Below are 24685 nucleotides of genomic sequence, written 5' to 3' on the forward strand. Positions count from 1 at the left end.
AGCAGGAGAGTGGGGTGGGAGGAGGAATTGTTTCATGGTCTCTGTGTATATAATGTCTTCTGCAGTTTCCACAGTATGCATCCGATGAAGTGAGCTGTAGCTCACGAAAGCTTATGCTCAAATAAACACTTCTTGTCCTCTTCACTTAAGGAATCAATATAAGGACCTTCATTAGTCAACTTCTGGACTGAAGTCTTTGCTCCTTCCAGTCCATTTTCAATGGATCTCTCTCTGATTGATGCAAGAGTAGCTTCTATTGCTGGACAAAGATCTACTAGTGCTGTAGCAGATGCCTGGATGGCATTGTTTAGTGACTCCAGTGGTTTCAATAGAAGACTTACAAGAGAGATAACGGCGATAGTCTTCTCTGAACTTAGGAGCAAAAGTAGTCCACCAGCCTCACTACTTAGATCTGTCCCATCTCGGTAGATACTTTCCAAAGCCGGTAATAATAGTTGCAGTAATTTTAAGATAACAGCCAAGGATTGCTCATGAGAAAGCCAATGGGTTTTCCCAGGTTGGACTAATTTGAACTTCAGTCCCAGTGTATCTTCTATTTGTTTCCAGGCTGTTCAGTCCTTTTGGACTCTTGCTGAAAAAAAAAAAGAGTATAAAAAGCCATTAAATGTATGGCTTTTTAATGTTTTTTGAAGAGTCTGCAGCTCATACTAGCATTAGCTGAAGTAGATGGCCTCTGCAGTGTGTATAGGAGAGATTAGGGTTATACTTTTCTCTGAGCAAAGCTTGTAGTCCACTATGTCTTCCAGAGAAGTTTGTAGCTCCATCAAATGCACAAGCAGCCATCTGTCTGGGGTTCAATTTACAAGCATTTAACTCTTCTAAGATGTCACAGATGCAGCTGATGTGTCTTCTCTTACCTGAACATCTAGAATGCATCTACTGGCCTACCATGGACAGCAAGATAGCATACACACTGACTTAACACTTGATGCCTGTTTGCACTGGTGCTTCATCAGCCATGTGTGCACATATTTTGAATATGATGAGAGAGTTCTTCACTTTTTAAACTGCTGAGTCTTTCACTGTTGCACCACATGCTTCTAGACAATCAGCTGAGTTTTTTGCAGAAATATAGCAAGCATTTGCCAGTGTTGTTCAGAACCAGCGTTCAACTTCAGAATTGGTGTGGAGGGATAGCTCAGGGAACCCAGGGTTGTGAGTTCAATTCTTGAGGGGGCCATTTAGGGATCTGGGGCAAAAATTGGGGAGTGGTCCTGTTTTGAGCAGGCGGTTGGACTAGATGACCTCCTGAGGTCCCTTCCAACCCTGATATTCTATGATTAACAAGTGACAATGCACTTAGAATTGGCCTCCAGTTTGCTGTGTGTGGTGTCTCTTGCTTAAATAGAAAGTGTAATGCAACAGCCATATTGGGTCACATAAACAAAGTTATGCATCCAGCATTCTTAACAGCCTTATTAAGTACTTCTAAAATTGGCTTTGACAGTGACTGGCTTATAAGGAATTCTGCATGCCCATGCAGTCCAGAGGCGCGGTGATTTGCAGCCTTTTCATGTAGGTTATCAGTATTGGCTTGGCTGATTGGTCTGGAAAACCAAGCTCCTCCACTTTTACTACATAAATCTATGATATGCCCACATTTTGAATACTGTGTGCGCCATGCAATTCTGCTCACCCCAACTCAAAAAAGATATATTGGAATTGGAAAAGGTACAGAGAAAGGCAACAAAAATGATGAGGGGTCTGGAACAGATTCCATAGGAGGAGAGATTAAGAGACTGGGACTTTTCAGCTTGGAAAAGAGATGATTAAGGGGAGATACGATAGAGGCCTATAAAATCTTGACTGGTGTGGAGAAAATTAATAAGGAAGTGTTATTTATCCCTTCACTTAACACAAGAACCAGGCAGCAGGTTTAAAGCAAACAAAAGGGAGTCCTTTTTTACACAACGCACAGTCACCTGTGGAACTCCTTGCCAGGGATGTTGTGAAGGCCAAGACTATGACAGGGTTCAAAAAAGAACAAGATAAGTTCATGGAGGTTAGGTCCATCAATGGCTATTAGCTGGGATGGGCAGGGATGCAACACCATGCTCTGAGTGTCCCCAGCATGTGGGACGACAGGGGATGGATCACTCAATGATTCCCTGTTCTATTTATTCCCTCTGAAGCACCTGGCATTAGTCACTGTCAGAAGACGGGATACTGGGCTGGATGGACCTTTGGTCTGACCCAATATGGCCATTCTTACGTAAAAAATTAATTATAATAATAAAAAAGTTTAGTACAGAAACTCCCCAAGATATCAAGCATTCTTAAAACTACAATACTCACCTGGGGATGTGAGGAAACATTGACAGAGAGAGACAGGTACCCAGAAGTCACTTACTACAGGACAGGCCTAACAAGGAAAATAACAGAACACCACTGGCCATCACGTACAGCCCCCAGCTAAAACCTCTCCAGCACATCATCAACAGTCTACAACTTATCCTGGAAAATGATCCCTCACTCTCACAGACCTTGGGAGACAGGCCAGTCCTCGCTTACAGACAGCCCCCCAACCTGAAGCAAATACTCACCAGCAACTGCACACCACACCACAGAAACACTAACCCAGGAACCTATCCTTGCAACAAAGCCCGTTGCCTACTCTGTCCCCATATCTACTCTAGTGACACCATCAGAGGATCCAACCACATGAGCCACACCATCAGGGGCTCATTCACCTGCACGTCTACTAATGTGATAGATGCCATCATGTGCCAGCAATGCCCCTTGGCCATGAACATTGGCCAAACTGGACAGTCTCTACGTAAAAGAATAAATGGACACAAATCAGACATCAGGAACGGTGACATACAAAAGCCAGTAGGAGAACACTTCAGTCTTCTTGGACATTCTGTAACAGATTTAAAAGTAGCCATCCTTCAACAAAAAATCTTCAAAAACAGACTTCAAAGAGAAACTGCACAGCTACAATTCATTTGCAAATTTAACACCATTAATTTGGGCTTGAATAGGCTCACTACAAAAGCAACTTTCCGTCTCTTGGTGTTGACACCTCCCCATCAATTATTGGGAGTGGACCACATCCACCCTGATTGAATTGGCCCTGTCAACACTGGTTCTCCACTTGTCAGGTAACTCCCTTCTCTTCATGTGTCAGTATATTTATGCCTGCATCTGTAATTTTCACTGCATGCATCTGAAGAAGTTGGTTTTTTACTCACAAAAGCTTATGCCCAAATAAATCTGTTAGTCTTTAAGGTGCTACCGGACTCCTCGTTGTTTCCCCAAGATAATGACCTCTCAAGATAGCGATGATGTGAGATAATGCCTTGGCAAATAATGCATTTTAAAAATCTTGGCCTGTTAGGAAATGTATATTTATGTCAGTTTCCTAGCCACAAATCTAGCATTCTAGAGCAAAGTCACTAAAACAGCTCTGGCTGCTGTTGTTCATCGTGCCGCTGTTCACTCCACTGCTCCGTCCCCCATGGCCCTGCTCCGTCACCTTCTGCTGCCACCCGCCACTGTGACCTCTGCGAGTCGGTCTCTTGGGGTTCCACCAGCTCTCAGCGATTTCAGCTCTCGGTGGGGGAACCTCGCTGCTAGTGTGGGCTGGGCCGTCTCTTCCACAGAAACTCTGTCCCCTACAGCCGGTCTAAGCACTTAGATCTGATTGTCAGCGAATTCAGCTCTAGTGGTCACTTGACCAACCAGAAGACTCTCTGTGGAGCCCAATCCACTCTCCCTCTAAACAGGGGAGGGGGCAGGTCAGATAGTGCCTGTGACTCTTGGGCAGAGCCCACCCCACCAAGCGAAACACCTGTTCGCCCCCTGCCCCCTCACTGGGATCTGGCACCCAACCCTCCTGCTTAGCGAGTGCAGTTCAGGTGAGGGTGACCAGGGCCTTCTCTGTAAGGAAAGAGGTGCCAGGGCTCAAGCAAATTTGTTACTTTCATAAGTGATGTGGCAAGCCCAGAGGCCTCCAGGCTCTGAACGGCCGAGCCTGCAGGTGCCAGGGCTGAGCCCTGGCACCAATTAAGCCCTGAGGGAGACCCCCTCATTCAGGCAGGCTCAGCACAGGTCTGCTGCCCTCTACTCAGGCCATAAGGAGAACAACAGTTCATGACCCCCACATTCAAAGTGATTCCTAACGCAGCATCAGCCAAAATGGATCCCTTGGGCAGCAGGGCTCCGTCTGCTGGATACCTCGGCAGAGTAGGTGAGTCCATGTCAACACAGTCTGGCCCTGAAGCCTTCCCCCCGCCCCGGCTCATCAGGAGCTGTCAGGGAAGAGCTCGGTCAGGCCTGGTTTACAAGTCATAGCTGGAAATGATTAAGCAGGCCAATGGAGCCGAAACCAATGTGCGAGTGTCACCAAGAACAGCCGTGGGAAGAAGTTGGTCTTTGTTCCGACTTTTCAATCCCATTCTGCTGGCTCAGGTCCAGGGTTTGATCACAGGATGGGTATGCTTTTAGAATGCTTCCCCTTCAGTTCAAATTGCCTTTGGCAACGCTGCTACCCGGGGCTGGGGCGCGGGGAAACTCGGGGAGCGCCTGGGGAATCCCCTGCGGGACCTGCTGCGGGAACAGGGCAGAGTCAAGGGCCAGGTGCGGACGCGGCGTGTCCGCCCCGCGCAGCGCGCCCAGCCCGGCCCAGCAGGGGGCAGTCGCGCGCCGGTGCCTCGGCTGGCCGGGCCGGGGGCGGAGCCGGGCCGGCGATTGTCTCCCGGGCTTTAAAGAGCCGCCGGGACGCCCCGCTCCGGCGCAGCTGGGCCGGCTGGGCGGGCGCTCCGGAGCGAGGCTGGCGGTTCTGCAGCGCCGCCGTGTGAACCTTGCAGGTAGGGCCCGGCTCCGGCCGCGCCTGGGTCGCCCCCGAGCCCCCTGGGCTGTTCGCTCCGCGGGGCCCCCGGCGGAACTTCGACGGGACTTCTCCGGGGAGCGGACCCCGAGTTTGCCAGGGGATCGGCCCGTCGGGGGCTTGGATCTGGCCTCGGGCCGCCCCTCCTCTCCCTCTGGGCTTTATCGCGCCGCGCCGGGCCGGGGGTAGCGGAGGAGCCCCGGCGGCACGGGTCGGGGCTGCCCCGGGGGAGCACGAGTCCGGGAGTCAGCCGCGGGGCCGCATCAGCCGGGCGTGGGGATCGCCCCTTCCCTGCCTCCCTCCTCCGGCGGCTGCCGCGCTGGGGAGTCCCGCCGCGGGGAGCGGGCTGCTACTGAGCCGGCCTGGGGGGGTGCGGTGCCAGGCTGCTCCCGGGAGCCCGCTCCCAGTGCTGCTCCTCGGGAGAGCTGGGGAGTTCGGTGGAATCTCGTGGGCGATTCCCAGCCTGTCTGGACGCTGCTTTGGTGCTGCCAGGCTCATCCCAGGGCGCTGGGCAGCCCCCCTGTGCATGGAGAAAGGTTGGCAGTGAAGCTGGGCTGTTGGCAGGGTGTGTGATTTGCAGTTAGTTCTGCTCCCGGGGAGGCTCTGGCTCAGAGCTGCTGGAATGTGTGTCTCAGATGGGTTCAGGTGCCAGCCAGTGGGTTTGCAAGGAGCCGGGTGGTCCTCAGGCTTGAAGTGGGCTCCCAGAAATGCCCTGGCTGTCAGTAAATCATGACAAGATTTGAAAGATTGCAAAATAGCCCCTGCAGAATTGGGGCAGATGCTCCAAGGAAACCACCCTTGGGGGAGTATGCCAGGATGCAGAAGGGAACTACCAAGGCTGGGGACTGGTGGTGCTTGCCAGTACTAATGCACTGTGCCAGCCTCCCACCAGTAACTGGTGCCCCTTAGAGCTCTCTCTCTATCGAGGGTGGGAAGCAGGTTGGTGACCCAGTCCCCACAGAGACTGACTGGGGGGAGTTTGGCCCTGGGGGATGCAGGGACTGTTATTGTCAGATGCTGTCTAGAAAAGTTTCAGTCCAGCTGGAGGGCTGTGTGGATAAGGCCCAAGTAGGGGAGATCTCTGGGAATGCCACTATGGCCAGGTCTGTCAGGGCTCTGGGCACAGCAGAACATGGACTGGGGAAATGAGGCACTAAGGAGAGCAGGGGCACTTCCTGCCCATTGGTTAGTACTGCCCTTAGGATTCTGGGCCTTGCTCTTTGGGGCCAGGTTCCCATTTCAGAGTCTTGGCCCATGCAGCACAGAGTGGTCCCAGGTCCAGTGCCATGCAGTGTGGGGGAGCTGTGGGTGTATGGGGTGGGGGAATCTACGTCCTCCTAGGCAGCTGGGATGAGGTCACTTTGTGCAAGAGGTTCCCCTTCCTTGCTCTGCAGATGACTTGTAGGCAATTCCCCTATTGAGATTCCCAGCCAGAGCCCTCCCAGAGGGTCATTCAAAGCCTGATCGTAAGGCAGGCATGGGGCTCAGGATGCCAAGGGACTAACCCTCCCCTCTGAGCTAAAGCCTCCTGAATAATCCAGGGGTTTCCTACAGCAGCCAGCCCTGCTCCCAGCAGACATAGCCGTAAACCAGCTCTCGCACTCCCACCACTCGTGGCTGGCTCTTACTGGCTGACTTTTGGCAGGTTTCTGTGCTGGCTGGTCTGTACCATGAGCTGCATGTGTGATGGGGCCACACGTTTGTCATGGGTCACGTGGGTTTGAAAGCTCTTTAGAAAAGAGTGCAATTTTCTAAGGAACTCGTCACAGTGCATGCTGAGCTCTAGGAAATCTGACTGTCTCCCCCAAAGGGAGCTGCTGGTGTTGGGAAACCTGGCACTACTTTGGGTGCCTAAACGGGAGCCTGAGCACTTTGAGGAAATCTGCTCCATGCGTGCTGGATTCTGACCTTGCTCACCCCAGTGCAACTCTGTGGCGTTATCCTTGACTCTCACCAGTGGCAGTGAGATCAAAATCTGGCCCTTGAGACAAGGTTTGTTCCCTTGCATTACACAGGTTTCCCAGTTTCGTGGGATACAGTGTGTTCTCCTATTGATTGTGTTGTGGTACTGTGATAGGCCCTATATGAACATACAGGAAGAGAAGGTTTAGTCTGCAGAAGAGAAGAATGAGGGGGGATTTGATAGCTGCTTTCAACTACCTGAAAGGGGGTTCCAAAGAGGATGGAGCTCGGCTGTTCTCAGTGGTAGGGGATGACAGAACAAGGAGTCATGGTCTCAAGTTGCAGTGGGGGAGGTTTAGGTTGGATATTAGGAAAATCTTTTTCACTAGGAGGGTGGTGAAACACTGGAATGTGTTACCTAGGGAGGTGGTGGAATCTCCTTCCTTAGAGGTTTTTAAGGCCCGGCTTGACAAAGCCCTGGCTGGGATGATTTAGTTGGGGATTGGTCCTGCTTTGAGCAGGGGGTTGGACTAGATGACCTCCTGAGGTCCCTTCCAACCCTGATATTCTATGATAAGGTGCCTGCACTGAAGAACTTCCAGTACAAGTTGTTAATGTCAGCGGTGTCATTCCCAGCAGCCAACCAGGGAAGTGCAGGTCACCTCCCTTTCTGCACCCCTTTACCTGGAAAGGTGCTTGTGCTGTCAGGCTGGGAGGTAGGAGGCCTGATTCTGATTTTGCCCTGCTGGGAGTCCATTGACTTCAAGGGACTGACTTCTGACCAGCATTGCTCAGCAGAACAGCCCATCTCTAACTGTTCCCACCAGCCACCCAGCTTGCTGGTCTTCGGAGGGCAGTGCACCCTGCATCCTCTCACTCACGCATTTTCCTGGTGATGGCTGGGTTATTTCATCTGGACTGGGGCTCTGTGTGTGTGGGGGGGGTGTGTGTGCGGCGGGCCTCTCTGCACTGGCCTTTGTGGGCAGTTAATTTAACGTGAGGCTGCATTGAAGCTGCGTGAGGCACCAGATGCTGCCGGGACCTATGCATTTTAAAAAAAATCAATGAATTGAATCAAAATTTTTAAGAGCTGAGGGGGGAGGAGCTTGTTTCTAAAAATGACCTGACCCCCAAAATTTGTTTCTGAAACTCTGCTCCTCAGCCATTCTAAGTGTAAGTTAGAGCCACCTGGAGACCAGGAGGCTGCAATGCCTCTCAGCACCAGATCACACAGGGGCTGATCCCAAGTGGGTCCAGGGGATCTCTGCCCTGTTCTGCAGCTCTGTGCTCAGACTGTCTAGTGTGGGCTATAGCTTCTCCATTCCAGTGCTGGGTGGGTTCCAGTCTGCCCAGCTTTGCCAGGGCACCTCAGCCCCAACTGGCTTCCCCCACACCTCCCCAGCTCTGCCAATGCTCTTAGTTCCTGAGCTGCAGCCCTCCAGCTCCAGTCCTAACCTCCCATCTGCACCCCAGCTTTGCTGAATCACCTTAGTTATATGTGAAAACTCTCCAGGTGTGGTGGGTTTTTAGCATAATGTTAATTTCTCTTGGAAACCAGCCAGGAGGGGAACCCTATATGCCATGTCTTCCTTGTTTCCTGGTGATAGAGAGCACCCATGGCCTGCCATTCAGGGGCTCCCAGACCATCTGGAGATAAGGGTTCTTCCAGGGTCCCTTGGGACCTTATGAGCCAGGATGAGAAGGTGCTGGAGCAACATGCAGATCCCCATGGTGGGGTGGGGGTGCCCCTGTCTGGAGGGGTCTCATTCTGCTCCCTTCAGCTAGACTGGGCCCCATGTTTATCCATGGATGAGGATGATGCAAGGGTAGGGTGGGGGGAGGGTTTTGTGCAGCAACAAGTGGTCCAGAGGCTACCCTGATCTGGAGGACACTGGGACTTCAAGAGGTGTTAGTTTGCCTCCCAAAATTCCCTGTGCAGCTGCTACTGGAAATGCAGGTATTCAGCTGATTCCTAAATTGCTGCATAGAACAGTTACCAGGCTCTGGACCAGAGGTGGCTGTATTTCAGTGCTTGGCGAAGTGATCTACTTCGAGCCAACCATAGAGCTGTAACGTATCCTCCCTTTGGGAACCGCTGGGTTGAAAAGCACTAGTACAAATGTGCAAAGAGAAGCAACAGTCCAGCGGTCTCATTATGGAGGGAAGGAAATACAATTTTATCTCTTAAGAAGAGACTGGTTGGTTTGTTTCTGTCCTTCCTACATCCCCCATGAGGGCTGGAGCAGTTACAGTAATCCTGTATAACTTAGTGTTTCTCTCTAGCAATCAGCAAAAAGCAGAAACCCTGCTAGGAAGGTGCCAACTTCCTACTGCCCATGGCATCCCCAAACACCACTGGCATGATGTGCTCATGCCTTTGGAACATGTCAGCTTCAGGAAGAGCTGTGTTAACAAGCACATGGTTAAAGAAACCAAGCAGTGTAGTTAGGATCCAGTTTTCTAAACCAGGAGGGTGCTTTGGATGCACACTGCTTTAAACTGAATGGCAAATGCAGGATCTTTCAGGGCACTAAAGCCTGCATCATCTGAGTTGCTCAAAAGGAAATAAATAGCGTTCTCCTGCCAGAAATGTTTTCAGTTTCCTTGGTGGAGCTGTGCTGCTGTAGTGTTTGTGGTGGAGAGGCTCTAGCTCACAGGAGAGAGCTTGCCTGTCTGCTTAACTCCTGCCTCTGCGAGAGGCAGTGGCTATGCTGGCAGGAGACGCTTTTCTGCTGCAGTAGTGCTGTCTACACTGGCAGCTAGATTCGTGTAATTTATGTCGCTAGGGGGGGTGCATTATTCACATCCTGAATGTTGCAAGTTATACCAAAGTAACGTGTAGAGTAGCCACGGTCTTAGTGAATCGGTCACTTAGCTGGTGGTCAGAGGTGCAGGGCACGGAAGCGCTGCCCCTTGGGCTGAGCACTAGGAGCCTTTGGTTTGATGGTGCTGGCTCCACACTTCCAGGGTCTGCACCCCCAGTCTGTGAGGCAGGAGGGGAAGGGAGGAAAGCCGCCCTGCTGCTGAGGCAAGAACAGGACAGACACTGCCCCTGAGTTTTGTAGGAAAAAATAAAACGTCTCGTTGGATATTAGGAAAAACTTTCCCACTAGGAGGGTGGTGAAGCACTGGAATGAGTTACCTAGGGAGATGGTGGAATCTCCTTCCTTTGAGGTTTTTAAGGTCAGGCTTGACAAAGCCCTGGCGGGGATGATTTAGTGGGGGATTGGCCCTGCTTTGAGCAGGGGGTGGGACTAGAACCTCCTGAGGTCCCTTCCAACCCGATAGTCCACGACTGCCGAGCAGTACGAGTGTCGGGTATGGAAACAGCATGTTTGTGCAGTGCTGCTTGTTCCCGGGCATGGGCTGCTGGGGTCTCCTCTAGTAGCTAGGGACATTATAGCAGGGGCATCGGCCTGAGGGCTCCCGTAGCGGTTCCTTGACTAGAACGCGGCTCAGGCATTAGCAATGCAGCGTGTGCAGTGCAAGGTGAGCATCCGTGTTCAAGCCCGCTAGCTGGGTGCCTAGACACGAGGAGGAATGTTTATGCAGTTGAGTGTTGCACTTGCTCTTGGCAGGGGCTGGGTGGACGGGTGTTTTTTTCCCTTCAGAACAGTGCTTAGGATCTGCATCCTCTCACTGCTCCCTGTGCTGGGGTAGCAGCCAGGTTAGTCTGTATCTGCAAAAAGAACAGGAGGACTTGTGGCACCTTAGACTAACCCATTTATTGGAGCATAAGCTTCCGTGAGCTACAGCTCACTTCATCAGATGCATTCAGTGGAAAATACAGTGGGGCGATTTTATGTGCACAGAGAACATGAAACAATGGGTGTTACCATACAGACTGTAACAAGTGATCAGGTAAGGTGAGCATTACCAGCAAGGGGGGTGGGTGGGGGTGTGAAACCTTTTGTAGTGATCAAGGTGGGCCATTTCCAGCAGTTGACAAGAATGTCTGCGGAACAGGGGAGGGGGGAATAAACATGGGGAAATAGTTTTACTTTGTGTAATGACCCATCCACTCCCCGTCTCTATTCAAGCCAAAGTTAACTAGGTCATGAAAGCTTATGCTCAGATAAATTTGTTAGTCTCTAAGGTGCCACAAGTCCTCCTGTTCTTTGTGCTGGGGTAGTCACTCTGGGGCAAGTCCAGGGATGTGTATTGGTGTCCATTCAGCTCTTAGGGATGCCTGCATTTCCTAGGGTCTCTAATCACCACTGCGTGTGCTCAGGGGAGGGAGCGTTTGGCCTCCACTGTTAATCCACTTCTCCCTGCCTGCCCCAGGTGCTGTCCCCAGCCAGGAGCGACTGTGCAGCACAGACTAGGGTACTTCTTGCTCTAGAGAGGCAGCAGCTGTGAGGATGGCTCAGTGGAGCATACTTGCTGGGTGACTGGACAAAATGGGTCTGTGGGGGAGAACGGGCTGAGGGAGGGTTTTGCAGGTGAATCTGCAACGATGCACCCTGTGATTGCTAAAGCAACAGGAAACCCTTCCGCATTAGCAAGCAGCCTCTGGTGCAATCTCTGCCAAGCTGTTGCACTGACCTGGTGTAATGGTAGGAAATGCTGGAACTCCCCCAAACCCTGGTCTCTGAGCAGGGCCCGGCCCAGCTTGGCTGTGTGCCCCTCTGAATAGGGAAGGATGAACTGGTGTGACACTTGGCTGCAATGGCTTCCTGCCTGTGAAGGAGTGGGGTTTGCCTGTGTGCTGAGTTGACCCAAGCACATGGGGGTTTTCTCAATAACTCTTCCTGAGCTTTGGGGACAGTGACTGGGGTGAGGGTGATGGAACAGGAGTCAAGAGGACCATTGTCATGGCAGAGGGAGGAGCAGAGCCAAATTGCAGAGCAGCCCTGCTGAGAGACACTTGGATGGTATTTGTGACTGCTCTGCCCCAGGGCCCTGCAGTCCTGCACGTATCACCGGTGACATGTGCATGTCCATATCCATACAGCCTGCACAGAGCTGGCTTGGCTGGCCCAGTGCTCTCTGTACCAACTCTTCCATGTTTCCATCCCCCTCTGGCACAGGGTAAGAGCAGAGGCAGGGCATAAATTGCCCTGGAAGGGAAGGGACAGAGTGGAAGTTGTGGATGGGGCTGGGGTTGGCCAAAGAAGCACTTCTCCATAGTGCTTTGCAAGCCTAAAGGCCACTGCAACAGGAGTACAAGTTACCATGGCCTGTGTCAGGAGCCACCACAGCCCCCAAATAGGGGAGAGACAAATTGCCCTGGGCCTGTGCAGGGCTCTATGCCCAACACAGGAGGAATCCCCCTGCCTAAGCACAGGTCATGGGGAGGGCAGGGGATGTTGGCATGAGAGTTGCGTTGCTCAGACCCATTGCCATTACTACAATCCCTTTGTAAGTCGTGCAGTGGCCTGAAGCGTGGGGGAGATGCAGAGGCAACTTGGTGGTAAGGGTGCTGGTCCCATCTGCACTAGTGCTTGCAGCTGTGGGAGAATTTCAGAGAATCCTGCCTGTGGGCAAAGGCCTGGAGATTGGAGAGAAGAGTCTCCATGGCCTAACCCTTCACTTGGCATGTGCTGAGGCTGCTGCCAAAGCAGCCTGGGGTTTGTGAGGGTTTCCTCTTTGAAGGAAAGTAACCTGTACAAGTGAAGGCTGGTAGTAGAATGTGACCCACATAATACAAGTGCATCAGGCAACTGCTGGCTTCCTGGTGAAGGCAGTGATGCCATGTGGGCACAGGCTGCAGAAGACCCGTTACCCCACTGTCACCTGTAAAGGTAGAAGACTGACCGTTGCACTCCACCCTTTCACTTGTGATTGTTACAGTAATACCAGACACTGCAGAACAGGGAGGGATTGGAGAGCAAATGTGTTTGGTTTTTTGTTTAAAGTAGTTTACATAAAGTCTCGCATTCTTTCCATGCACTCAATCAGCGTCCTCTGTGGGGCTTCATCTAAACAAGTTTGCATGATGTTGGCATGGGAAAAGTGGTACAGCAGAGCCACACCAGAATGGTGCAGCTTCTGCATTTAGACAATGACTAACTGCAAGGGAAAGGGTGAAACTGACTACAAAAATCACACCCCCCCATGAGTCCTATGGGTACAAAATCTGTTTGTGGACCAGGCCTTGATTGGGTGGGATTTCACACTGCAGCAGGGGAGAGAATTCTGTGCTTAAAATGGGAAGGTGGGATTGGGAACCACAAACACTGACAGAGATCCTGGGGCAGCAGTATCGCCCAAGCATTTAAAGATTGCAAGTCCCCTCATCTGCCCCCCACTCCCAAATGAGATTGTTTCTGTTTGGGGGGTGGGGGGTGGGAGGAGTCTTTTTATTGAGCTTCTGGTTTGTGAGCCGTTAGACATGTTTTCAACCTTTCCTTGGCCACCACAAAAACTAGGAACGTTAGAAAGCTGAGATTCTCACATCTGCTGCTTGGTGGCCTGTGGGTAAGGCTCCTAATGCCAACAGTCAGGGGTTCCCAGGTAGTTGAACACAAGAAGGTGGAAGGGGCAATTATAAGACCTTTTAATTTTGGATGAAATTCTCTGGCCTCTGTCCTGTAGGAGGTCAGACTAGATGGGTAGGGCAGCACATGCCTTAAAGCAAAACAGGATTTAATCCACAGTCCCAGCTATGCAAGCAAGCATGGGTTCAAAGAACATGCCTGAGGCTTTTGTGTATGGCTGGTAAGGGGTTTGGGCAAAAATACACCCAAATGATGGGTAGACCTACAAAGTAGACATAAACATAATGGTCCCATTATGAATCTGTCTAACTTTCCCCCTGCCCCCTTCCTGCTCCTGTACACATTTGCGCTAACTCTCCTCAAGCTAGTGTGACTGTAAATAGCAGAATAGCTGCAGTCGCATGCATAGTGTTGTACTCGCCATGGCTAACACCTGCGTCTGCTGCCACTACCCAGGCGACTGCAGCTGCCTTGCTAGTTATACTCCTGCTGACATGAGTGTAGTGCGATCCTGAGAATCGCATCCTCAGCTCTTAGTGTGCATGTAGCCTGTGGCTCCAGGAGTTGGAAACTTAAGAAAAACACCCCAAATTGCAAGAGTTGGCAACAAGCAAACACCTGGAAGCTACTTTTGGTTTTAAGATAGCCAGATTTCAAGTTGCTTGTGCTTTATCCCTGCTCAGAGCCCTGGGGCCACTTCTTCAGAAGAGTTCAGCACCCTACATGCAGAGCCTTCTTGCAGACCTGGCCCCAAGAGTCATGCTGGGGGCTGAATGCTTGAACATAGGGCCCCAAGTTCCTTTGACAGCTTGGTTCCTGCTGCATTGACTCTGTCAACATTGGCTATTGTCTTGCTGGTTAAAAACAATTGCAACTGATCTGGGTGAGATTCTCTGGCAGGAGATCAGATTAGATGACTGCAGCTGGCCTTGAATCCAACTGCTTGAAGCATATGGGGGGAGGGTTGAGTTTTGGGGGCATGGGCTCCTGGGGGCAGGGATTGTATGGGCCTGCAAAAAAGAAAAGGAGTACTTGTGGCTTATGCTCAAATTGGTTAGTTTCTAAGGTGCCACAAGTACTCCTTTTCTTTTTTGCAAATACAGACTAACACGGCTGTTACTCTGAAATATGGGCCTGTAGACTCCCTCCGTCCTTTCCAGCTTCTTCCAATAAGTCTCCTCTTCCCATCTGCCTTGCAGGTGGTGACAGAGTATCAGACCAACACACTGAGGAGGTGACACTCACTCAGCGCATATCCTCACAATCCAATCTGAGCTTAAGCCTTAATTACCCTCTTTGCCATCAGCCTTCCTCACGCTAACCCCATCCCCTCCAGAAAGCCTGAGGAAGGTGCTGAGCTCCATTCAACAGCTGATCTTTGTCTGAGGGAGGGTCTAGGGAAATGTGTGTGGCCAGCTGTGAGGGCCCAGGATGTGAAGGATCGCCCCAAAGAGGTCCATGTTTTGAGGAATGCTTTCCATGTATCTCCATAAAGATCTCACTGTTTTCTCGCAATGAGAAGGATCCAACAGAACTCCTGTTGTAGGGGAGACACTCCCATGAAGAATATTTGATTCCCAGGCTCACTTGATGCTAGCAGGGAAGTTTGGAGTGTAGGGTGACTAGCACAGAGACAATTCTGAGGTGGCAGAGGATAGCTTAGGCAGAGCTGAAAAGGAAGCATTATCTAATTAGCAGTTTCAATGGAAGTGTATGTGCTCTCATCAGTGAGTCATGCATTAGACTTCCTCTGAGCTGACCCAAGGATTCCTTTTCCCCTCTTATGTAAGAAAGGGAACATTTGCATACAACCTCACTTCAAGTTCATTACAAGACACTTATCTTCCTGGCCTGGCTCTCTGAGCAAACCTGTCTTTTTGCATATCAGTTGTTCACTTCCCTTCCTCAGGAAGTTGGCTGGGCTGTTCTTTCCTGGAGGGGGAGTTTGCATGTTTCCTTGAGGCCACATTAACATACAGGAATTAAATTCATAACTACATACATGGATCAAATATCATAACTTCAGACTATCACCAGCATGTCTAAAGATGGCCTAGTGATGGTGCCCTTTATTAAGGGGGAAACTCCCAGTTTACAAGTGTGCAAAAAACCAACCCCTGCACTTAATTTTATAAATCTATAAAAATATCCTAGCCTTTGCTCTCCTGTATACCCCTCCCTGCTTTTCCCTTCTCCTGAAGGCTGTGGATCAAGATCTGGAGTGCACCAAGTGGACCAGGTTACTGCAGTGAGTTGCTGAGCTTGTAGCCCTTTCTCCCAGGATCCGTAGAAGTACTCCTGGGGGCATTCTGGCCCCCCAAAATTTTAAAATTGGGCAATTATTTGTCAAAATAACACTACATAATCAGGACCATTTCAATTTTGATTTATTTCAAAATACCTGTAAGCAAGTATGTCTGTCACAATTCAGACAAACATAAAAATTCCCCGACGAGTAGAGAGTTAGAGCCCCCTGTGACAACCCAGTTCCTCTTTCTCTGACCCTTCCCCTCCCCAGAGCCCAGGTGGGGGACCAGACACCCACAACCTCCCACCCCTTCCCCAGAGCCCACTTGGAGTTCTCAGATTGTATTGGGGTCCTTGACCCCTGTCACACTCTCCAGGGACACAGCACCTCACTACCACTTGCCCTGAGTGGGAAGAAGCCTTAGGGTCCCCTGACTCCCTCAGCAATGGGCAACACATGCACCCCCCTCGAGGCCTACACTGGCCCTGCTGCTGTCTCCCTGCAGTTTAGAGGATAGGCATGCTCTAACCCTCGAGCCCTCCTAGCAGCCCTTGTTCTATTGGATGCTCGCAGTATTCACAGAGCCATTGGTTCCAAAGAAACAGCACACCCAGCTTAGCTGTTCCACCTCAGATCACCACTCTGCATTGCATGCAACACTATGAAGGTCAGACCTTGAAGCAGGGCCCAGGAGTACCCAGGCAGCACGTGGCCCACAGCCACCACCCAGCAGGTCCCTTGAAGGACTAGCGCGCAAAGAGCTCCACCCACAAAGCTTCTGTTTGGGGGAGACATCCAGCCCCACTGATCGGCTGGGAAGCTCTACTTAAGCCAGAAAGAGGCACAGGAAGTTGTCAAAGTGGGAATCTGTGGCTGGCTGCTAATATGGACCCTGTCTGATTCCTGAACCCTGCCTGTTCCTGTCATCCTTATCCCAGACCCCCATCTGTTCTGAGATCCTGCCTCACTCAGGTGCCTGCTCCTACATCCCACCCCAATACTGACTCCAGCTCTCATCTTAGGGTTGGCTCCTGACTCTGTCGCCAGCTCTGGTTCCAGGTGCCTGACTGTAACCATTAGGCGTGACTGCCCATGCCCTGGTCCCTACAAGCACTGAGATGTTTCTTTATAGAGAAAGCAAGTACAAGTTTATTTTAACAATGACTCAAGTGATAGCAAGTAGAAGTATTGAAAACAAATAGTCACGGGTAAAATCATAACATGCATTCTAGAGCCCTGACTTAAGATACTTTCATGTCTAATAAAGTATTGCTTACTAGCACTTTGCAGCCAGGCTGGCTCTGACCTCTCGTTGAAAAGGCACAACATGCTGTCCACTTGTCTCCTCAGTCAAGGATCTGGGCTTGTCTCCTGGTACCCCAAGATGTATTGGAACAGTTCTTTGTCCTTAATCATCAGCAGGACATCGGCTGAGAAATCAATGAGAGGAAAGCCACAGGAAGAAGCAAATCTAAGAGACTGATGATTGTATCTGGCTCAGTCTGTAAACAGCCCTACAGAGTGAGGTGGACAATACACAAATGACCAGACAGGGAGAGAAGTGTCGGTTGCCACCTGTCCAAGGTCTGTCACCTGACCTGATTCTTCTCAATCCCAAATCCTTCTGTATCTGTACTGAAAATTCTGTTCTGAACTCCTTAAATATGATCTGTACCTACATTTTTGCAATGGTCTACTTGCTCTGGATAGAGACCTCACATGTTGCCTTTGGTGAACTAATTTGTATATATCTGATCCAGGGGATCCCTGTAAACCCCTAGGCACCCTTTGCACCCTCTGCCAGTTGGCACCAACAGGCTCCTGGGCCACAGACCCATGTGCCTGTCCTTTTGCCCACCCATACCAGACCTCTGTTCATCAACAGAGCTATTTTTCCATGGTGCTCCAAGACCTGGTTGGTCACCATGGAAGGTTCACCAAGATTAATGTGGGGTGTTCTGGCCTGGTCCATGGGGCTACAATCTCTTGAAACTTATGTCTGGGCTTTGTGTGTGTGGTGTGTTTTATTTTTTGTTTTGTTTTTGCTAATGGAAAAATGGAACTCTTTCTCACAGGACCACTATGGCCATAAGAACAGCTTTACTGGGTCAGAGCAATGGTCCGTCTAGCCCAACATCTGGTCATCTGACAATGGCCAATGCCAGGTGCTTCAGAGGGAATGAACAGAACAGGGCAACTTCAAGTGATCCGTCCCCTGTTGTCTAGTTCCAGCTTCTGGCAAACAGAAGCGAGGGACACCCAAACATGGGGTTGCAACCAGTATTCCCTTTCATTTTCCCCACCCATGTGCAGAATGAATTTTGTTATGTGCACCAATATGGAGGTGATTGTTATACATCACCTTCATATTGGTGCACATAACAAAATTCATGTGGTGGGGGTGAGGCCAGAGCTGAGGGGTTCAGAGTGTGGAAGGGGGCTCAGGGCTGGGGCAGAGGGGTGCAGTGCAGGGGTGTGAGGGCTCCAGCTAGGGGTGCAGGCTCTGGGGTGGGGCCAGGGATGAGGGTCTCAGAGCTGGGGCAGAGGGTTGTGGTGCTGGGAGTGTGAGCTTGGGTGGGGCTGGGGATAAGGGGTTTGGGGTGCCTGAGGGTGCTCAGGGGCCACAGCAGGGAGAGAGGACTCCCTGTAGGTCTCTCTACCCCCACAGCAGCAGGACCTGGGCTGCAGGCTCTCCCTGCCATAGCAGCTCTGGGGTTGGGGCTGCAGGATAGGCGCCCCTGCCCCGGCCATGGCAGGTCTCTGGGCAGGCTCTTTGAGTGCCTGTGCAGCGCTAACTAGGCTGCTGCGTGGCCATGCAGCTCACAGGGAATTTAAGTTGCATCCCTGACCATCTTGGCTAATAGCTATTGATGGACCTGTCCTCCATGAACTTGCCTTATTCCTGTTTGAACCCAGGTATACTTCTGGTCATCACAACATCCCACAGCAACAAGTTCCACAGGTTGACTGTGTTCTTTGAAGAAGTGCTTCCTTTTGCTTGTTTCAGATCTGCTGCCGATTAATTTCATTGGGGTTCCCCTGGTTCTTGTGTTATGGGAAGGAGTAAATAACATTCTCCACACCAGTCAAGACTTCATAGTCTATCATATCCCTACTCTGTCTCTCTTCCAAGCTGAACACTGTTTGTTTATTCTCTCCCCATATGTTCCATGCCCCTAATTTTTGTTGTCCCTTTCTATAACTTTTTCTAGTTCTAATATCTCTTTGAGATGGGGCAACCAAATCTGCATGCAGTAGTCAAGGTGTGGGAGTCCCATGGGTTTAAATAGTGGCATTGTGATATTTTCTGTCTTATCTATCACTTTTCTAATAGTTCCCAACATTCTGTTGGCTTTTTTTGACTGCCGCTGCACGTTGAGCAGATGTGTTCTGAGAACTTGGAGTCATTGTGGATCTTTAAGTGGTAAAAGCTAGCTTAGACCCCGTGATGTGGTATGTATAGTAGGGATTGTTTTTCCAATGTGCATTACTCTGCAGTAAGGGGCTGTAATTGCCTGCCCTGCAACTCTAGGTGCCTTCCATGCTCTTTCTGTGGCTCACACCTCTGACACCAACAGTCCACATACAACCATGCAAGTCCCACCCTGCTTCCGCCAGCCTTTGTTACATTTTTGCAGAGTGACCCCAAATTCCCCCAAAACCATCTGTCTTGTGACCATCTTCTGAGGTTCCCAGAATTGTGAGTTAGTTACCCTTCTCACTCTCTGCCAGTGAGAGCTTTGCTAATGGGAAGCTGTATGGCAACCCAGGCATGCTAGCTTGTCTGTCTGGCCAGTGAACTCTGCAGCACTCTGCTAGTCCACACCTTGCCTTGGAGGTAACAAACCATGACCCGAGCTCCCCAGATAAGTGTCCTTGCAGCATCCACTCTCACAAGTCATTAAGTTTACTGCACCTTTAAAGAGACAGGAATACCAGCTTGTTAATGTAACTGGGATTTGAAATAAGAGTGTTTGTCAATCTCAGCACTGAACTGGCATATAATTAAATTTAAAACAAGTTTATGAAACAGTCGTAGATGTGTGTGATGCCAAAGATAAGGAGCCAAGATAAAAAGCGTTAAACAAGCAAAAGTGAAAATAAATTTCAGCAAGTTACAGTCTTTGCCTAAGCAGGATTCTCACCTGTATTGGAGGATCCCTTTGCCTCAGATGTACAGGAGCTCTGGCCTCTTGTATCTGCCCAGTAACGCAGACCAAAAATGGCTTTCTGTTTCTGCTTGTTTCCCAAAGGTCATTGACCTTCCTTCAAGAGGCAGGAAGGTTTCCGGCTGTTCTTCCCTTCCTGTTGACTTCCCATCCCTCTACTGATTCATATGTAAATTAGACTTCCATTGTTTGTTGGTCACACCTTGTTTAATTTCATTGGAGACCAGTAGATAACTGAGGGAACCAGTTTCTCCCTGTGTTTGGTCACAGATTGTAAAGCATGATATTGGTGAGTGTCTGTAATTCCTCATAGTATTAATGCAGATATTTCACAATGATTGTAATCCCCAGTATCTCACAGGCTGTCCTAAAAGACCTTACTTGGCACATGTCAATCATTCAGTAATATTGGATTGAAGCAACGGATTTTATTGCTTAGTGTTTGAGGTTCAGAGCCATTGTCCTTGTAGCCCAATAAACAGTTGCAGTGTATTCTCCAGTAAAGTTCCTTTTCCCCTTCTGGGAAGAGGTGACATGTGGCCTGGTAAAGACTTCATGCAGGCTCCTTCCCACCTGGTGGTGGTTGAGTTATTACCTTCTCCCCTTGCTAGCTTGACTGTTTACCTGTTACATAAATTCACCTTCATTGCCACTGCCTGGTGACCTAGGTGGTCAGACAAGCAAATACACATTCCTTTGTCTAAGGCAGACTGGGCTTAGGCATTGCTTGTCAAGCACACAACTACTGAAATTCTGTTCTTAAAATGTACGTGCCCCATACATCATGCAATGATTATTGGGGGGGCCATCATGTTACCAGTTGGTGTATGAAATCTCACACAACACCTTTTTGATACAGGTTATGACACCAGTGTGTGAGGTTTAGTGAGCACATCAGGACTGCTGAGCTGCTGACACAGATTAATAGAGTGTTTGATGTTAGGGTCTTGGAGCTTTTATCAAAATAATTGTTTGCACTACTGGATGGGCAATACAGTAAAACCATAAACTGACAAAGGCTTGCAAACTGTTAACCCCAATACCACAAAATAAAAGGCTGCAAACTTTGGAACAGTGAAAGAAGGCAGAATGCCTGCCTAAAAGTGCTGAGTGCCCATTTGTGTCACACTGGTTGTAAGTGTGTGTAGGTGCAGGAGTTTAGCCTGTTTTGTCCTTCCCTTTCAGTATAGAATGAGGAGGAAAGAAGCCTTCAGTGGGGTGCAAGCTGGGGTCCTAGTATCTGCTATTTTCCCTGTCCTGTAGTGTAGAGGGGGGAGGGAAGTGCCTGTGGCTAGAATCTGGGAAGAGTAAAGCTGCTCCCAGTACACAGTGTTGTCTGAGCTTCAGGACATGGCTGGGACGTGGTGGTGTATGGAACGCTGCCCTAAGACTACATCTATGCTGCACACCACTGGTGTAGCTACACGCCACAGTGAAAAGCAAGCTGCATCCACCTTGCGGTGTCAGGGAAAGTCTCCAGCACTGCCCTGCTGCCAGCAACTTTCCCTGCTGCCGGAGTTCTTCCCTGCTTCAGAGAGAGGCTCCAGCACCAGGATGCTACACTGCTAAACTGGGTCACCAGAAAAAAAGTTTGAAAACCACTGCTCTATAACAGCCCATAATATATTTGAGAACTTGTCAGATGCTCCCGGAGTCATCTTTTTGCAAGACTAAACCTGCCCAGTTTTGTTTAAGCTTTTCTAACTTCGGCTCTTCTGTGGGCTCTCACCAGTTTGCCCACAACTTCCCTAGAGTTCGGTGCCCAGAACTGGACACAGTATTCCAGCTGAGGCCTCACTAGTGCCGAGTAGAGCAGGACAGTGACCTCTCGGGTCTTCCATATGACACTCCTGTCAACAGCCCTCCCACAATGATATTTTTCACAACTGCAGCACATTGTTGGCTCATTCAATTTGTGATCCCCAGATCCTTTTCAGCAGTACCACCACCTAGCCAGGTATCCTCTATTCTGTAGGTGTGCATTTGATATTTTCCTTCCTGTAGACAAAACCTTAGTTAAAGGGTCCAATTTTCTTGGATATATATGAAGCCTGAGTTTACTGCTTCATAAGGCACCTGGGTGAGTGCAAGCATGGTGCACATATGAGGAGCATCATGTCCTGTTCCCTTATCTGATGAGCAGCCACTTAGCCAACACTTCTGCTGGACTTCAGGGCAATAGGATTTCCCCAGCCCAACTTACATACCCAGTGCTCTTGTCTAGAGCTGGGGCGGGGGGGAAGCAATTCTGTCAGCCTGGAAGAGAATTGCAGCTGATATGCCATGGCATTGTCTCCCATCACACACCTTGCATCAGCAGGGGTAGTCCCTGGCTGTGTCTAGACTTCAGTCCTTGGCTGCCTGCACAGCAGAGCAAGGGCCTGTGCCTGCTCTCCAGGAGTGAACTGTGGGCATTGGACACAGCATCTCTTGGGGCACCAGCTTTGAGTGTGACTGTCTCAGGGAAGGAGAACAGGTCAGATGGGCTGTGGTAATAGAGAGGTTCTGCCGTCAGCAGGTTTTCTGCTGAAAGGGAAGCACTGGGGCCGCTGGCTCCGGTGAGTTGTATCCCTGCGAGTTAGTGAGGGGTTGTCCATAAATTACATAGCACATTGTTGGGTGATTTCTCCCCCCCTCCCCCAAGACCACATACCCCTTGAAGCACACAAAATTAAGGACCCCCTATGCCCTTTATGTACTATGTAATTGATGAACAGCCCCTGGTCCACTGCTGGTTCCTGGGCTGATCTTGCTGCAGTCAGAACCATCATGTTGCGTTTGAATGAGCAAGTCACCAAGTTGTGAAAATTCTGGAAAAACAAGAGTTTGGCTCTAGCCAATCATCTAGCCAGAGGCAGGATCCAAAGATAGTGCTGGGAGGCAGGGTGTCAGGAGGAGGATGGGGTATAGCTGAGTAAAGGAAAATGCAGGTTAAAATGCTTCCCAAAATCCAGGGACTAGTATGATAAATCCTGAGGCTTTGGGCAGTCCTGTGTGCTCCATGGAAACCTAGGGCTCAGTATGATAGCTAATACCTAGCGTATGTAAAGCTCTTCACTCAGATTTCAGTGGACCTGTCAAAGGACTTCAGTATCCTAGAATATCAGGGTTGGAAGGGACCTCAGGAGGTCATCTAGTCTAACCCCCTGCTCAAAGCAGGACCAATCCCCAACTAAATCATCCCAGCCAGGGCTTTGTCAAGCCTGACCTTAAAGACTCCTAAGGAAGGAGATTCCACCACCTCCCTAGGTAACACATTCCAGTGTTTCACCTCCTAGTGAAATTTTTTTTTCCTAATATCCAATCTAAACCTCCCCCACTGCAACTTGAGACCATTGCTCCTTGTTCCGTCATCTGCAGAACAGTCTAGATCCATCCTCTTTGGAACCCCCTTTCAGGTAGTTGAAAGCAGCTATCAAATCCCCCCTCGCTCTTCTCTTCCGCAGACTAAACAATCCCAGTTCCCTCGGCCTCTCCTCATAAGTGATGTGCTCCAGCCCCCAAATCATTTTTCCAATTTTTCCACATCCTTCTTGTAGTGTGGACACAGTGCTCCAGATGAGGCCTCACCAATGCAGAATAGACGGGAATGATCGCGTCCCTCGATCTGCTGGCAATGCTCCTACTTATACAGCCCAAAATGTCATTGGCCTTCTTGGCAATAATGGTACACTATTGAGTCATATCCAGCTTCTCGTCCACTGTAACCCCTAGGTCCTTTTCTGCAGAACTGCTGCCGAGCCATTCGGTCCCTAGTCTGTAGCAGTACATGGGATTCTTCCGTCCTAAGTGCAGGACTCTGCACTTGTCCTTGTTGAACCTCATCAGATTTCTTTTGGCCCAATCCTCTAATTTGTCTAGGGCCCTCTGTATCCTACCCCTATCCCTACCTCCAGCGTACCTCTCAGTTTAGTGTCATCTGCAGACTTGCTGAGGATGCAATCCACGCCATACTCCAGATCTCTAATGAGGATATTAGACACAACTGGGCCCAGGACCGACCCTTGGGGCACTCCGCTTGATACCGGCTACCAACTAGACATGGAGCCATTGATCGCTAGATGTTGACCCCTATGATCTAGCCAGCTTTCTATCCACCTTATAGTCCATTCATCCAGCCCATACTTCTTTAACTTGCTGGCAAGAATACTGTAGGAGACCGTGTCAAAGGCTTTGCTAAAGTCAAGGAATAACCTGTCTACCGCTTTCCCCTCATCCACAGAGCCAGTTATCTCATCATAGAAGGCAATCAGGTTGGTCAGGCATGACTTGCCCTTGGTGAATCCATGCTGACTGTTCCTGATCACTTTCGTCTCCTCTAAGTGTGTCAAAATGGATTTCTTGAGGACCTGCTCCATGACTTTTCCAGGGACTGAGGTGAGGCTGACTGGCCTGGAGAATCTGGGGGAACTACTTCTTCTTCTCTTTTTTTAAAGATGGGCACTACATTAGCCTTTTTCCTGTCATCCGAGACCTCCTCCAATGGCCATGAGTTTTCAAAGATAATGGCCAATGGCTCTGCAATCACATCCGCTAACTCCTTTAGCGCTCTTGGATGCAGTGCATCCGGCCCCATAGACTTGTGCTCATCCAGCTTTTCTAAATAGTCCCGAACCACTTCTTTCTCCACAGAGGGCTGGTCACCTCCTCCCTATGCTGTGCTGCCCAGTGCAGCAGTCTGGGAGCTGACCTTGTTCATGAAGACAGAGGCAAAAAAAAGCATTGAGTACATTAGCTTTTTCCACATCCTCTGACACTAGGTTGCCTCCCCCATTCAGTAAGGGGTCCACACTTTCCTTGACTGACTTCTTGTTGCTAACGTACCTGAAGAAACCCTTCTTGTTACTTTTAACATCTCTTGCTAGCTGCAACTCCAGGTGTGATTTGGCCTTCCTGATTACACTCCTGCATCCCCGAGCAATATTTTTATACTCCTCCCTGGTCATTTGTCCAATCTTCCACTTCTTGTAAGCTTTTTTTGTGTTTCAGATCAGCAAGGATTTTACTGTTAAGCCAAGCTAGTTGCCTGCCATATTTACTATTCTTTCTACACAGCGGGATGGTTTGATCCTGC

At 50.0% G+C, this 24685-nt stretch overlaps 1 protein-coding gene across 2 annotated transcripts in view; it reads left to right on the plus strand.

The window, feature by feature from the left end:
* Positions 1-4688: 4688 nt before the first annotated feature.
* Positions 4689-24685, plus strand: part of ALPL (alkaline phosphatase, biomineralization associated) — a 73701-nt gene continuing 53704 nt past the window's right edge. The window contains exons 1-2 of one of the 2 annotated variants that reach the window (XM_043531795.1): positions 4765-4832; positions 14501-14658. The gene's annotated coding sequence lies outside the window, so the exon portion shown is untranslated. Of the gene's footprint in view, positions 4833-14500; positions 14659-24685 lie in introns of both variants that reach the window. The other variant, XM_037881342.2, reaches the window with a different exon arrangement.

This window comes from Chelonia mydas, chromosome 18, assembly GCF_015237465.2.
Source record: "Chelonia mydas isolate rCheMyd1 chromosome 18, rCheMyd1.pri.v2, whole genome shotgun sequence".
NCBI lineage: Eukaryota > Metazoa > Chordata > Testudines > Cheloniidae > Chelonia > Chelonia mydas.